A 17,500-nucleotide genomic window follows, 5' to 3' on the forward strand; every position below is an offset into this window, starting at 1 on the left:
ACACACACACAGAGTCATGATAAAGCTCATGGTGCAGGGAGAGTGACCCAGTAGCGGCCATTGAAGTGGCGGGGCCAGGAGCAATGAATCGACCCCTGCAACCACAACTAAGTGAGTACACAGCCACACACACACACACAACAGTATTCTGGTCACAGTGGAGGCTTATTCTAACCTTTCTAGTGCTCAAAAATTCACCTACGAGGATGAATCTCATTATACCAGCATGACGTAGTGGCCAGAGCACTGGCCTGGCTATTTTAGGACTGGCTTGCTGCTGGTTTGAATCCTGTCCGTTCCCTGTGTGCTTAATCTTCTTGGTATCACGTAAAAAATTTTTCCTGGCATTTTCACTGGCCTTTTTTCCTGGCACCTTCACTGGCCTTTTTCCCTGGCATCTTCACTGGCCTTTTTCCCTGGCACCTTCGCTGGCCTTTCTTCCTGGCACCTTTGCTGGCCTTTTTCCCTGGCACCTTTTCTGGCCTTTTTTCTGGCACCTTCGCTGGCCTTTCTTCCTGGCACCTTTGCTGGCCTTTTTTCCTGGCACCTTCACTGGCCTTTTTCCCTGGCACCTTCACTGGCCTTTTTCCCTGGCACCTTCGCTGGCCTTTTTTCCTGGCACCTTCACTGGCCTTTTTCCTGGCACCTTCACTGGCCTTTTTCAGTGGCACCTTCACTGGCCTTTTTCCCTGGCACCTTCGCTGGCCTTTTTTCCTGGCACCTTCGCTGGCCTTTTTCCCTGGCACCTTCACTGGCCTTTTTCCTGGCACTTTCGCTGGCTTTTTTCCTGGTAATTTCACTGGATTTTTCCCTGGCACCTTCACTAGTCTTTTTCCCTGGCACCTTCGCTGGCCTTTTTACTTGGCACCTTCACTGGCCTTTTTCCAGGCACATTCACTGGCCTTTTTCCAGACACCTTCACTGGCCTTTTTCCAGGCACATTCACTGGCCTTTTTCCAGGCACCTTCACTGGCTCTTTTCCTGCCACCTCCACTGCGATTTTTCCTGGCACCTTCACTGCCATTTTTCCAGGGCCTTTACTAGCATTTTTCCTGCCACCTTTCCTCACACCTTTGATCTGAACTTCCAAGAGAGTTTGTAGAAATATATTGTCGTGTAAAGGAGGCATTGGCTTCCCCTTGTGGTAGTAGAAGCAAAGACCTCACACTCTTTTTAGCCTTGTTTGAGAGGATTGATCTCCAGCTCCTGGGTCTGTTCAATAGGCTAAGATAGGGTGTAGTGTAGCTATACTCCATCAACAGTTCCTTCTCACCTAGCAGTAACTAGGTACCTTGGTGTTAGCCTCCATATACCTATGCTCCTGTTCACCTACCAGCAAATAGGTGCCTTAGTGTTAGTCTCCATATACCTATTGCTCCTGCTAGCCTAGCAGTAAATAGATACCATGTATTAGTCTCCTTACATCTGCTGCCCCTGTTCACCTAGCAGTAAGTACGTACCTAGGTGCTAGTCTTCTTACACCTGTTATTCATTTAAAGCTGCAGTAGCTGCTGACCATACGCTGGAAAACTTAACGGTAACCTCATCACTATGCTGATGTCACACAATTTAAGCTGACATTTCATAACCTGACAAAAGCTCACACTGTGTAACGGAATGTAACTGTTGAAACAGCTAGATTGCATTACCACAATGTTACTATCATATAGAATAGTGTAGCAACACACTGCTGGTGTTCCCACAATGTTACTATCATATAGAATAGTGTAGCAACACACTGCTGGTGTTCCCACAATGTAACTATCATATACAACAGTGTAGCAACACACTGCTGGTGTTCCCACAATGTAACTATCATATACAACAGTGTAGCAACACACTGCTGGTGTTCCCACAATGTTACTATCATATAGAATAGTGTAGCAACACACTGCTGATGTTCCCACAATGTTACTATCATATAGAATAGTGTAGCAACACACTGCTGGTGTTGCCACAATGTTACTATCATATAGAATAGTGTAGCAACACACTGCTGGTGTTGCCACAATGTTACTATCATATAGAATAGTGTAGCAACACACTGCTGGTGTTCCCACAATGTTACTATCATATAGAATAGTGTAGCAACACACTGCTGATGTTCCCACAATGTTACTATCATATAGAATAGTGTAGCAACACACTGCTGGTGTTCCCACAATGTTACTATCATATAGAATAGTGTAGCAACACATTGCTCTTGTTCCACAACGTTACTATCATGTAGAATAGTGTAGCAACACACTGCTGGTGTTCCCACAATGTAACTATCATATAGAATAGTGTAGCAACACACTGCTGGTGTTCCACAATGTAACTATGAATTAGAATAGTGTAGCAACACACTGCTGCTGTTCCCACAATGTTACTATCATATAGGATAGTGTAGGAACCCACTTCTGGTGTTCCCACGATGTTACTTTCATATAGAATAGTGTAGCAACACACTGCTGGTGTTCCCACACTTTAACTATCATATAGAATAGTGTAGGAACACACTGCTGGTGTTCCCACAATGTTACTATCATATAGAATAGTGTAGCAACACACTGCTGGTGTTCCCACACTTTAACTATCATATAGAATAGTGTAGGAACACACTGCTGGTGTTCCCACAATGTTACTATCATATAGAATAGTGTAGCAACACACTGCTTGTGTTCCCACAACGTTACTATCATCTAGAATAGTGTAGCAACACACTGCTGGTGTTCCCACAATGTAACTATCATATTGAATAGTGTAGCAACACACTGCTGGTGTTCCCACACTTTAACTATCATATAGAATAGTGTAGGAACACACTGCTGGTGTTCCCACAATGTTACTATCATCTAGAATAGTGTAGCAACACACTGCTGGTGTTCCCACAATGTTACTATCACTATCATATGGAATAGTGTAGCAACACACTGCTGGTGTTCCCACAATGTTACTATCATCTAGAATAGTGTAGCAACACACTGCTGGTGTTCCCACAATGTTACTATCATATGGAATAGTGTAGCAACACACTGCTGGTGTTCCCACAATGTTACTATCATATGGAATAGTGTAGCAACACACTGCTGGTGTTCCCACAATGTTACTATCATCTAGAATAGTGTAGCAACACACTGCTGGTGTTCCCACAATGTTACTATCATATGGAATAGTGTAGCAACACACTGCTGGTGTTCCCACAATGTTACTATCATATGGAATAGTGTAGCAACACACTGCTGGTGTTCCCACAATGTTACTATCATATGGAATAGTGTAGCAACACACTGCTGGTGTTCCCACAATGTTACTATCATCTAGAATAGTGTAGCAACACACTGCTGGTGTTCCCACAATGTTACTATCATATGGAATAGTGTAGCAACACACTGCTGGTGTTCCCACAATGTTACTATCATATGGAATAGTGTAGCAACACACTGCTGGTGTTCCCACAATGTTACTATCATCTAGAATAGTGTAGCAACACACTGCTGGTGTTCCCACAATGTTACTATCATATGGAATAGTGTAGCAACACACTGCTGGTGTTCCCACAATGTTACTATCATATGGAATAGTGTAGCAACACACTGCTGGTGTTCCCACAATGTTACTATCATATAGAATAGTGCAGCAACACACTGCTGGTGTTCCCACAATGTTACTATCATATAGAATAGTGCAGCAACACACTGCTGGTGTTCCCACAATGTTACTATCATATAGAATAGTGTAGCAACACACTGCTGGTGTTCCCACAATGTTACTATCATATAGAATAGTGCAGCAACAAACTGCTGGTATTCCCACAATTTAACTGTCAGATAGAATAGTGTAGCAACACACTGCTGGTGTTCCCACAATGTAACTATCATACAGAGTAGTGTAGCAACACACTGCTGGTGTTCCCACAATGTAACTATCATATAGAATAGTGTAGCAACACACTGCTGGTGTTCCCACAATGTAACTATCATATAGAATAGTGTAGCAACACACTGCTGGTGTTCCCACAATGTAACTATCATACAGAATAGTGTAGCAACACACTGCTGGTGTTCCCACAATGTAACTATCATACAGAATAGTGTAGCAACACACTGCTGGTGTTCCCACAATGTAACTATCATATAGAATAGTGTAGCAACACACTGCTGGTGTTCCCACAATGTAACTATCATATAGAATAGTGTAGCAACACACTGCTGGTATTCCCACAATGTAATTATCATACAGAATAGTGTAGCAACACACTGCTGGTGTTCCCACAATGTAACTATCTTACAGAATAGTGTAGGAACACACTGCTGGTGTTCCCACAATATTACTATCATATAGAATAGTGTAGCAACACACTGATTGTGTTCCCACAATGTTACTATCATCTAGAATAGTGTAGCAACACACTGGTGGTGTTCCCACAATGTAACTATCATATTAAATAGTGTAGCAACACACTGCTTGTGTTCCCACAATGTTACTATCATCTAGAATAGTGTAGCAACACACTGGTGGTGTTCCCACAATGTAACTATCATATTGAATAGTGTAGCATCACACTGCTGGTGTTCCCACAATGTTACTATCATACAGAATAGTGTAGCAACACACTGCTGGGTTTCGTGACTGCTAGCGGCATATGCGTAATAATTGGGTATCCTTTTTAAGTAGACGTCTGGCCCATCAATGGTTTCCTTAGTTCAATACAGAAGACTGAAGAGGTAGAAGACGAGGAAGTCAGTCCCTCAGTCTAGAAACAAGTGTTCAGAAATACCACTGATGGGCAAACGTTAACAGAATAAAGAATTTCACTAGAGATATCTCTTTAAATTAAATCCATCACAAAACACACAGAAATACGTCGAAATACGCAGTTGTTTTTCCCCATGAGTTCAAGAAACATATGACAAACAGGAAGCGCTACGGTAGAATAAACAAATCAATAAACATGAAACAAAGCAATAATGTAAATCCCCGAGCAATATAGTCCAGAATTTGACCCGAAACGATATATAAAACTGATTTAAGGAGAGTTCAAGGTCACAGAAGAACTCTGAAGCGATGTTGAATTTTAGAACTAATCCTCAAAATTTTTAAGACGAAGACGGAACTTACAATAATTTATATATATATATACTAGGTTGAGTAGTAGGTTGGTAGACAGCAACCACCCAGGGAAGTACTACCGTCCTGCCAGATGACTGTGAAACAGAAACCTGTAACTGTTTTGCATGATGGTAGGATTGCTGGTTTCTTTTTCTGTCTCATAAACACGCTAGATAACAGGGATATCTTGCTACTCCAACTTACACTTTGGTCACACTTCACAGACACGCACATGCATGTATATATATACATACATCTAGGTTTTTCTCCTTTTTCTAAATAGCTCTTGTTCTTCTTTATTTCTTCTATTGTCCATGGGGAAGTGGAAAAGAATCTTTCCTCCGTAAGCCATGCGTGTCGTATGAGGCGACGAAAATGCCGGGAGCAATGGGCTAGTAACCCCTTCTCCTGTAGACATTTACTAAAAAAGAGAAGAAGAAAAACTTTATAAAACTGGGATGCTTGAATGTGCGTGGATGTAGTGCGGATGACAAGAAACAGATGATTGCTGATGTTATGAATGAAAAGAAGTTGGATGTCCTGGCCCTAAGCGAAACAAAGCTGAAGGGGGTAGGGGAGTTTCGGTGGGGGGAAATAAATGGGATTAAATCTGGAGTATCTGAGAGAGTTAGAGCAAAGGAAGGGGTAGCAGTAATGTTGAATGATCAATTATGGAAGGAGAAAAGAGAATATGAATGTGTAAATTCAAGAATTATGTGGATTAAAGTAAAGGTTGGATGCGAGAAGTGGGTCATAATAAGCGTGTATGCACCTGGAGAAGAGAGGAATGCAGAGGAGAGAGAGAAATTTTGGGAGATGTTAAGTGAATGTATAGGAGCCTTTGAACCAAGTGAGAGAGTAATTGTGGTAGGGGACCTGAATGCTAAAGTAGGAGAAACTTTTAGAGAGGGTGTGGTAGGTAAGTTTGGGGTGCCAGGTGTAAATGATAATGGGAGCCCTTTGATTGAACTTTGTATAGAAAGGGGTTTAGTTATAGGTAATACATATTTTAAGAAAAAGAGGATAAATAAATATACAAGATATGATGTAGGGCGAAATGACAGTAGTTTGTTGGATTATGTATTGGTAGATAAAAGACTGTTGAGTAGACTTCAGGATGTACATGTTTATAGAGGGGCCACAGATATATCAGATCACTTTCTAGTTGTAGCTACACTGAGAGTAAAAGGTAGATGGGATACAAGGAGAATAGAAGCATCCGGGAAGAGAGAGGTGAAGGTTTATAAACTAAAATAGGAGGCAGTTAGGGAAAGATATAAACAGCTATTGGAGGATAGATGGGCTAATGAGAGCATAGGCAATGGGGTCGAAGAGGTATGGGGTAGGTTTAAAAATGTAGTGTTGGAGTGTTCAGCAGAAGTTTGTGGTTACAGGAAAGTGGGTGCGGGAGGGAAGAGGAGCGATTGGTGGAATGATGATGTAAAGAGAGTAGTAAGGGAGAAAAAAGTTAGCATATGAGAAGTTTTTACAAAGTAGAAGTGATGCAAGGAGGGAAGAGTATATGGAGAAAAAGAGAGAGGTTAAGAGAGTGGTGAAGCAATGTAAAAAGAGAGCAAATGAGAGAGTGGGTGAGATGTTATCAACAAATTTTGTTGAAAATAAGAAAAAGTTTTGGAGTGAGATTAACAAGTTAAGGAAGCCTAGAGAACAAATGGATTTGTCAGTTAAAAATAGGAGAGGAGAGTTATTAAATGGAGAGTTAGAGGTATTGGGAAGATGGAGGGAATATTTTGAGGAATTGTTAAATGTTGATGAAGATAGGGAAGCTGTGATTTCGTGTATAGGGCAAGGAGGAATAACATCTTGTAGGAGTGAGGAAGAGCCAGTTGTGAGTGTGGGGGAGGTTCGTGAGGCAGTAGGTAAAATGAAAGGGGGTAAGGCTGCCGGGATTGATGGGATAAAGATAGAAATGTTAAAGGCAGGTGGGGATATAATTTTGGAGTGGTTGGTGCAATTATTTAATAAATGTATGGAAGAGGGTAAGGTACCTAGGGATTGGCAGAGAACATGCATAGTTCCTTTGTATAAAGGCAAAGGGGACAAAAGAGAGTGCAAAAATTATAGGGGATAAGTCTGTTGAGTATACCTGGTAAAGTGTATGGTAGAGTTATTATTGAAAGAATTAAAAGTAAGACGGAGAATAGGATAGCAGATGAACAAGGAGGCTTTAGGAAAGGTAGGGGGTGTGTGGACCAGGTGTTTACAGTGAAACATATAAGTGAACAGTATTTAGATAAGGCTAAAGAGGTCTTTGTGGCATTTATGGATTTGGAAAAGGCGTATGACAGGGTGGATAGGGGGGCAATGTGGCAGATGTTGCAAGTGTATGGTGTAGGAGGTAGGTTACTGAAAGCAGTGAAGAGTTTTTACGAGGATAGTGAGGCTCAAGTTAGAGTACATAGGAAAGAGGGAAATTATTTCCCAGTAAAAGTAGGCCTTAGACAAGGATGTGTGATGTCACCGTGGTTGTTTAATATATTTATAGATGGGGTTGTAAGAGAAGTAAATGCGAGGGTCTTGGCAAGAGGCGTGGAGTTAAAAGATAAAGAATCACACATAAAGTGGGAGTTGTCACAGTTGCTCTTTGCTGATGACACTGTGCTCTTGGGAGATTCTGAAGAGAAGTTGCAGAGATTGGTGGATGAATTTGGTAGGGTGTGCAAAAGAAGAAAATTAAAAGTGAATACAGGAAAGAGTAAGGTTATGAGGATAACAAAAATATTAGGTGAAGAAAGATTAGATATCAGAGTGGAGGGAGAGAGTATGGAGGAGGTGAATGTATTCAGATATTTGGGAGTGGACGTGTCAGCGGATGGGTCTATGAAAGATGAGGTGAATCATAGAATTGATGAGGGGAAAAGGGTGAGTGGTGCACTTAGGAGTCTGTGGAGACAAAGAACTTTGTCCTTGGAGGCAAAGAGGGGAATGTATGAGAGTATAGTTTTACCAACACTCTTATATGGGTCTGAAGCATGGGTGATGAATGTTGCAGCGAGGAGAAGGCTGGAGGCAGTGGAGATGTCATGTCTGAGGGCAATGTGTGGTGTGAATATAATGCAGAGAATTCGTAGTTTGGAAGTTAGGAGGGGGTGCGGGATTACCAAAACTGTTGTCCAGAGGGCTGAGGAAGGGTTGTTGAGGTGGTTCGGACATGTAGAGAGAATGGAGCGAAACAGAATGACTTCAAGAGTGTATCAGTCTGTAGTGGAAGGAAGGCGGGGTAGGGGTCGGCCTAGGAAAGGATGGAGGGAGGGGGTAAAGGAGGTTTTGTGTGCGAGGGGCTTGGACTTCCAGCAGGCGTGCGTGAGCGTGTTTGATAGGAGTGAATGGAGACAAATGGTTTTTAATACTTGACGTGCTGTTGGAGTGTGAGCAAAGTAACATTTATGAAGGGGTTCAGGGAAACCGGCAGGCCGGACTTGAGTCCTGGAGATGGGAAGTACAGTGCCTGCACTCTGAAGGAGGGGTGTTAATGTTGCAGTTTATAAACTGTAGTGTAAAGCACCCTTCTGGCAAGACAGTGATGGAGTGAATGATGGTGAAAGTTTTTCTTTTTCGGGCCACCCTGCCTTGGTGGGAATCGGCCAGTGTGATAATATATATATATATATATATATATATATATATATATATATATATATATATATATATATATATATATATATATATATATATATATATATATATATATATATATATATATATATATATATATATATATATATAGGTAGTAGGTTGGTAGACAGCAACCGCCCAGGGAGGTACTACCGTCCTGCCAAGTGAGTGTAAAACGAAAGCCTGTAATTGTTTTACATGATGGTAGGATTGCTGGTGTCTTTTGTCTGTCTCATAAATATGCAAGATTACAGGTAAGTCTTGCTACTTCTACTTACACTTAGGTCACACTACACATACATGTACAAGCATATATATACACACCCCTCTGGGTTTTCTTCTATTTTCTTTCTAATTCTTGTTCTTGTTTATTTCCTCTTATCTCCATGGGGAAGTGGAACAGAATTCTTCCTCTGTAAGCCATGCGTGTTGTAAGAGGCGACTAAAATGCCGGGAGCAAGGGGCTAGTAACCCCTTCTCCTGTATATATTACTAAATTTAAAAGGAGAAACTTCAGTTTTTTCTTTTGGGCCACCCCACCTCAGTGGGATACGGCTGGTACGTTGAAAGAAAGAACATATATATATATATATATATATGTACATATATATATATACACATATATATATATATATTATATATATATATATATATATATATATATATATATATATATTATTATATATATTTATATTATCACACTGGCCGATTCCCACCAAGGCAGGGTGGCCCGAAAAAGAAAAACTTTCACCATCATTCACTCCATCACTGTCTTGCCAGAAGGGTGCTTTACACTACAGTTTTTAAACTGCAACATTAACATCCCTCCTTCAGAGTGCAGGCACTGTACTTCCCATCTCCAGGACTCAAGTCCGGCCTGCCGGTTTCCCTGAACCCCTTCATAAATGTTACTTTGCTCACACTCCAACAGCACGTCAAGTATTAAAAACCATTTGTCTCCATTCACTCCTATCAAACACGCTCACGCATGCCTGCTGGAAGTCCAAGCCCCTCGCACACAAAACCTCCTTTACCCCGTCCCTCCAACCCTTCCTAAGCCGACCCCTACCCCGCCTTCCTTCCACTACAGACTGATACACTCTTGAAGTTATTCTGTTTCGCTCCATTCTCTCTACATGTCCGAACCACCTCAACAACCCTTCCTCAGCCCTCTGGACAACAGTTTTGGTAATCCCGCACCTCCTCCTAACTTCCAAACTACGAATTCTCTGCATTATATTCACACCACACATTGCCCTCAGACATGACATCTCCACTGCCTCCAGCCTTCTCCTCTCTGCAACATTCATCACCCATGCTTCACACCCATATAAGAGCGTTGGTAAAACTATACTCTCATACATTCCCCTCTTTGCCTCCAAGGACAAAGTTCTCTGTCTCCACAGACTCCTAAGTGCACCACTCACTCTTTTTCCCTCATCAATTCTATGATTCACCTCATCTTTCATAGACCCATCCGCTGACACGTCCACTCCCAAATATCTGAATACGTTCACCTCCTCCATACTCTCTCCCTCCAATCTGATATTCAATCTTTCATCACCTAATATTTTTGTTATCCTCATAACCTTACTCTTTCCTGTATTCACCTTTAATTTTCTTCTTTTGCACACCCTACCAAATTCATCCACCAATCTCTGCAGCTTCTCTTCAGAATCTCCCAAGAGCACAGTGTCATCAGCAAAGAGCAGCTGTGACAACTCCCACCCTGTGTGTGATTCTTTATCTTTTAACTCCACGCCTCTTGCCAAGACCCTCGCATTTACTTCTCTTACAACCCCATCTATAAATATATTAAACAACCACGGTGACATCACACATCCTTGTCTAAGGCCTGCTTTTACTGGGAAAAAATTTCCCTCTTTTCTACATACTCTAACTTGAGCCTCACTATCCTCGTAAAAACTCTTCACTGCTTTCAGTAACCTACCTCCTACACCATACACTTGCAACAACTGCCACATTGCCCCCCTATCCACCCTGTCATACGCCTTTTCCAAATCCATAAATGCCACAAAGACCTCTTTAGCCTTATCTAAATACTGTTCACTTATATGTTTCACTGTAAACACCTGGTCCACACACCCCCTACCTTTCCTAAAGCCTCCTTGTTCATCTGCTATCCTATTCTCCGTCTTACTCTTAATTCTTTCAATTATAACTCTACCATACACTTTACCAGGTACACTCAACAGACTTATCCCCCTATAATTTTTGCACTCTCTTTTATCCCCTTTGCCTTTATACAAAGGAACTATGCATGCTCTCTGCCAATCCCTAGGTACCTTACCCTCTTCCATACATTTATTAAATAATTGCACCAACCACTCCAAAACTATATCCCCACCTGCTTTTAACATTTCTATCTTTATCCCATCAATCCCGGCTGCCTTACCCCCTTTCATTTTACCTACTGCCTCACGAACTTCCCCCACACTCACAACTGGCTCTTCCTCACTCCTACAAGATGTTATTCCTCCTTGCCCTATACACGAAATCACAGCTTCCCTATCTTCAACAACATTTAACAATTCCTCAAAATATTCCCTCCATCTTCCCAATACCTCTAACTCTCCATTTAATAACTCTCCTCTCCTATTTTTAACTGACAAATCCATTTGTTCTCTAGGCTTCCTTAACTTGTTAATTTCACTCCAAAACTTTTTCTTATTTTCAACAAAATTTGTTGATAACAGCTCACCCACTCTCTCATTTGCTCTCTTTTTACATTGCTTCACCACTCTCTTAACCTCTCTCTTTTTCTCCATATACTCTTCCCTCCTTGCATCACTTCTACTTTGTAAAAACTTCTCATATGCTAACTTTTTCTCCCTTACTACTCTCTTTACATCATCATTCCACCAATCGCTCCTCTTCCCTCCTGCACCCACTTTCCTGTAACCACAAACTTCTGCTGAACACTCTAACACTACATTTTTAAACCTACCCCATTCCTCTTCGACCCCATTGCCTATGCTCTCATTAGCCCATCTATCCTCCAATAGCTGTTTATATCTTACCCTAACTGCCTCCTCTTTTAGTTTATAAACCTTCACCTCTCTCTTCCCTGATGCTTCTATTCTCCTTGTATCCCATCTACCTTTTACTCTCAGTGTAGCTACAACTAGAAAGTGATCTGATATATCTGTGGCCTCTCTATAAACATGTACATCCTGAAGTCTACTCAACAGTCTTTTATCTACCAATACATAATCCAACAAACTACTGTCATTTCGCCCTACATCATATCGTGTATACTTATTTATCCTCTTTTTCTTAAAATATGTATTACCTATAACTAAACCCCTTTCTATACAAAGTTCAATCAAAGGGCTCCCATTATCATTTACACCTGGCACCCCAAACTTACCTACCACACCCTCTCTAAAAGTTTCTCCTACTTTAGCATTCAGGTCCCCTACCACAATTACTCTCTCACTTGGTTCAAAGGCTCCTATACATTCACTTAACATCTCCCAAAATCTCTCTCTCTCCTCTGCATTCCTCTCTTCTCCAGGTGCATACACGCTTATTATGACCCACTTCTCGCATCCAACCTTTACTTTAATCCACATAATTCTCGAATTTACACATTCATATTCTCTTTTCTCCTTCCATAACTGATCATTTAACATTACTGCTACCCCTTCCTTTGCTCTAACTCTCTCAGATACTCCAGATTTAATCCCATTTATTTCCCCCCACTGAAACTCTCCTACCCCCTTCAGCTTTGTTTCGCTTAGAGCCAGGACATCCAACTTCTTTTCATTCATAACATCAGCAATCATCTGTTTCTTGTCATCCGCACTACATCCACGCACATTTAAACAACCCAGTTTTATAAAGTTTTTCTTCTTCTCTTTTTTAGTAAATGTATACAAGAGAAGGGGTTACTAGCCCATTGCTCCCGGCATTTTAGTCGCCTCATACGACACGCATGGCTTACGGAGGAAAGATTCTTTTCCACTTCCCCATGGACAATAGAAGAAATAAAAAAGAACACACATATATATATATATATATATATATATATATATATATATATATATATATATATATATATATATATATATATATATATATATATATATATATATATATATATATATATATATATATATATATATATATATATATATATATATATGTATATATATATGCAAAACAGCCACTCTGAAAGAATAGAGAAATTCCAAGCGCTTTCGTGACTACTCACATTATCAAGGAACTATGAAAGTAAAGCATCCAAGGAAGCTATATAAGGGGTCTGGCCAGCACCTCACTATCAGATCCCACAACGGTTAAACACGTGGCGCGCGGCGACCCAACTTGGATAGGTCCTATGCACAACTCACCCACAAACTATTCTACCCAAGAAAATTTAAAAATTATTATTTGTCCAGTGTATTATTAAATTCTTCCCAAATTCTATTAATTATAAATGGATCTAATTTATATAAACCAAAAGAAATATTCATATTATTGTCAAAACTGCTTTTTATGAAACAAGATTCAATTATATTCCTGTCGACCATGGACTTGCTTGATACTACTTTCTCAACTTTTTGAAAATCAATTGGATGGTTAAAATCTCTTACATGAATAAATAGAGCATTGGAATCTTGTCCAGTTCTAATGCTATATTTATGTTGTTTTAATCTTAGTTCGAGATTTTTACCAGTTTGACCCTAATAAACTTTATCGCAAATTTTACAAGGAATCTTATAGACACATCCATCAGCATTTTGGGGGGAATTCTTTATCAAAAGTTTTTTTACTGTATCAAGATTTTTGAATACAACTTTAATATTAAAAGTCTTAAGAAGAGAAGGCATATCAACCAAGTTTTCATGGTAAGGGAGAACCAACATATTTTTAGTTGAATAAGGCTGGTTGTCCCTTTTTGGATTGTAAAAAGTGATTCTAGCAACTTTAAAAGATTTATCAATTACATTTCTTGGGTATTTTAAATCATCACCTATTTCATAAATTTTGGATATTTCCTCATCTATGAACTCAGGACTACAAATTCGTAAAGCTCTCAAAAACACTGATGAGAAAACAGACAGTTTGACTCTATCTTGATGCGAGGAATAATAGTGGACATAGGAACAGTTATTTGTAGGTTTTCTGTAAATTTTAAATTTGAATTCATTATTACCCTTAATAATTAAAACATCTAGAAAAGGCAATGAGTTATTTTCTTCAAACTCAACAGTGGTTGTTTTGCATCTATATATATATATATATATATATATATATATATATATATATATATATATATATATATATATATATATATATATATATATATATATATATATATATATATATATATATATTCTTTTACATAGTACGAATGATGTGTAAATCTTTTACAGACATCCAGCACAAAGTTTTCATTTATATTTTGATTTCGGGATAAACAAAACAAAAAAAGTTGTTTTACAATCAACTAATTGTTTTTTTTTATATGGGGGGCGCTCAAAATTTTGAATGCATACAGATTCCGAAATCGGATTCTGAATACAGACAGATTCTGAACACCGAGAGATTCTGAATACGGACAGATTCTGAACACAGACAGATTCTGAACACAGACAGACTCTGAACACAGACAGATTCTGAATACAGACAGATTCTGAATACAGACAGATTCTGAACATACACAGATTCTGAACACAGAGAGATTCTGAACACAGACAGATTCTGAACACAGACAGACTCTGAACACAGACAAATTCTGAACACAGACAGATTTTGAACACAGACATATTCTGAACACACACAGATTCTGAATACAGACAGATTCTGAATACAGACAGATTCTGAACATAGACAGATTCTGAACACAGAGAGATTCTGAACACAGACAGAATCTGAACACAGACAGATTCTGAACACGGACAGATTCTTAACTCAAACAGATTCTGAACACAGGTTCTGAACACACACAGATTCTTAACACACAGTTTCTTAACACACACAGATTCTCAATACCCAAATTTCGAACACCCAGATTCTGAACTCTCCGAATACTGAACGTATTATTTTGTTTCTTTGCAGTGACGACCAGACGTTTTGGAACGGCAAGTACCACGCACGTTCTCTCTACGTACGTTCCTTTCACCACGTACGCTGACTACACAGAACAGAGAACACCGCCGCCAAGGACAGACGTCCGTGTTCTTCCGAGTGGTCCGTGTTCTCTCCGCCAGAGATGCGTGTTCTCTCATGAGTTGTTCTGTTCTTCTACAGGAAGAACATTGTAGAACATTAGAAGTAGATTATATTGAAGAGCAAAGTTCTCATTCCTTGAGACTGAGAGACATATTTCACCATCTCTTCTGTCTCAGTGGATTAATTTGAGAGACATTTCTCATTCCTATGACATTGAATTTACTGACTGAGAGACGTCTCTCCTCACACAAAGGGTTAAATGAGAGACATCATCTCTCGCAATACAGGAGACTAACAGAGATAAACATCACCTCGGGTATCACAGAACAGCGATACTAGACAACGTTTCGCCCTACACAGAGCTTTATAAAGCTCTATTTTGTTTTTTGGTGAATAATAAAAGGCTTATGTGGATTTTTGTTATCAGGAACTTATGTAAATTATCTTCTTGATAATTACAACGAATTATTTTTGGATTATCTCTGTGATATTTTGAAATGAATGAAGAGGGTATTTTTTTCACCCGAGAAAATGGTCTGGATTATTTTGGAGTGAGTTAAGAATCTTTGCCAAAAATGAAAGACTGATTTAGATGTAACGATGTTAATGTTTTTTTAAGGTTTTGTAAAGCTAAGAACAGATGTGAGGGAGGCAGGTGTTAGATGCTTAAACACCTGTGTGGTGTTGTAAGTGTTAAGGGAATCCTCGTTTGAGTGAAGAATGTTGAAGCTTTGAAGAAAGAGTCGAATTTACATTCTTAATTGTCTGTGTTACCACTAGCAACACTAGTGGACGGAAGCTGGGGTCTGTGTTACCACTAGCAACACTAGTGGACGGAAGCTGGGGTCTGTGTTACCACTAGCAACACTAGTGGACGGAAGCTGGGGTCTGTGTTACCACTAGCAACACTAGTGGACGGAAGCTGGGGTCTGTGTTACCACTAGCAACACTAGTGGACGGAAGCTGGGGTCTGTGTTACCACTAGCAACACTAGTGGACGGAAGCTGGGGTCTGTGTTACCACTAGCAACACTAGTGGACGGAAGCTGGGGTCTGTGTTACCACTAGCAACACTAGTGGACGGAAGCTGGGGTCTGTGTTACCACTAGCAACACTAGTGGACGGAAGCTGGGGTCTGTGTTACCACTAGCAACACTAGTGGACGGAAGCTGGGGTCTGTGTTACCACTAGTAACACAAGTGGAAGAAATTAGACGCCCATCAAACATTGTCACACAAATGTTTGTACTGTCTATTCATCTTCTTGACAGAAGAATTAGTTACCTCTGATGTTTTTGTAGGTTTGTATCGTTGAATCTAAGAAAAAGTTAAAGCCGTCAGCTTTAACTCCATAATGTTTAATGAGAGATGACCAACATTCACGCTGTGGATGCTTACAGTCTCCTAAGGTCATAAAATGATGGGAGTATTGGTAAGACTGACTCTGTCCATCCTGTGGTGTGGCTCAGGTGTGGCTGTCGCAGCCAGGGAACACAAAGTAATGTGCCTTGATATGCTCCATCCTTTGGTCCAGAGTGAGTATAGACTCCTTGAGCGTCCTCATGACTGGAATGACGAAGTCTTGGTGAGGAGCGAAGATACTTCGACTACTGGTAGCGCTTATGCGAGGAAGCAAGAGGTTGAGGAGGCTGAGGAGCAGTTGAAATTGAATCACGGTTACCAAGCAACAGACCTGAATCATTACATCCTCTTGGCAACTTATGACTTCAGAATTCCTTCAAATATTTCCTTAGAAGACAGCAAAAATACTAGTGGTAGAGGATTGGATGGTGTTGTTTATCATGAGAAGAAAGACGAATCAAAACGCAAGGAATCGAGAAATACAGAACGGGTTTCACTGCTAAGTACAGACAATCCAAATGGGTTTGAGGGTCATAGCAGGGAAGAGACGGGCCGAGAAGGACTCGATAACGATATGTTTTTTGCAAATAAGGAACACGAAGTGACCGATATGTTCGACATTGATTTTACATTATTCACTTCAGAAATCACAGTTCCTTGCTGGTGGGTGTCTGGAGGCTCCAGTAAAAAGGAAAATGCCTTCTTGACTGTAGCTCTTGTCGGCGGAGACTTCCTTGAAGATTCTGATAGCAGAGAAGAACAAATACGAGAGAAATATGGGGACTATGTCTTCAGGGTCGCTCGTGCCCATGAAAGAAAAGTTGAAAGCAAGGGGAAAAAGAAACTGGCAGATGCTGTCGAAGATGCAGGAGACAAAGCGACTATTCCGGAGACTGTAACTAGTGTGAATAAGGTATGGGCAGCGATAGAGGAACTGAGAAGTTTGTGGAGGTCTAAACCAGCTGCGAGATTTGTGCCTCACACGCCTGCCTCATCTCAATCACGGCATCAGCATTATTATCAGCACAATTCTGACGATTCATCTACGACAGGAAATAGTTCAAGCGAGACACAGGGTGCAGGAACTCCTGACGCTTTTCTGATGGACGACTCACACAAACACAGAGAGCAAATGAAAAACACACGCAGAAAGAGCAAGAAAACGGGACACTGTTGTGGAAGACAGGCAAGTGACGACACACACCCTCA

The sequence above is a fragment of the Cherax quadricarinatus genome, chromosome 87 (genome assembly GCF_038502225.1).
Source record: "Cherax quadricarinatus isolate ZL_2023a chromosome 87, ASM3850222v1, whole genome shotgun sequence".
NCBI classification, from domain to species: Eukaryota; Metazoa; Arthropoda; class Malacostraca; order Decapoda; family Parastacidae; genus Cherax; species Cherax quadricarinatus.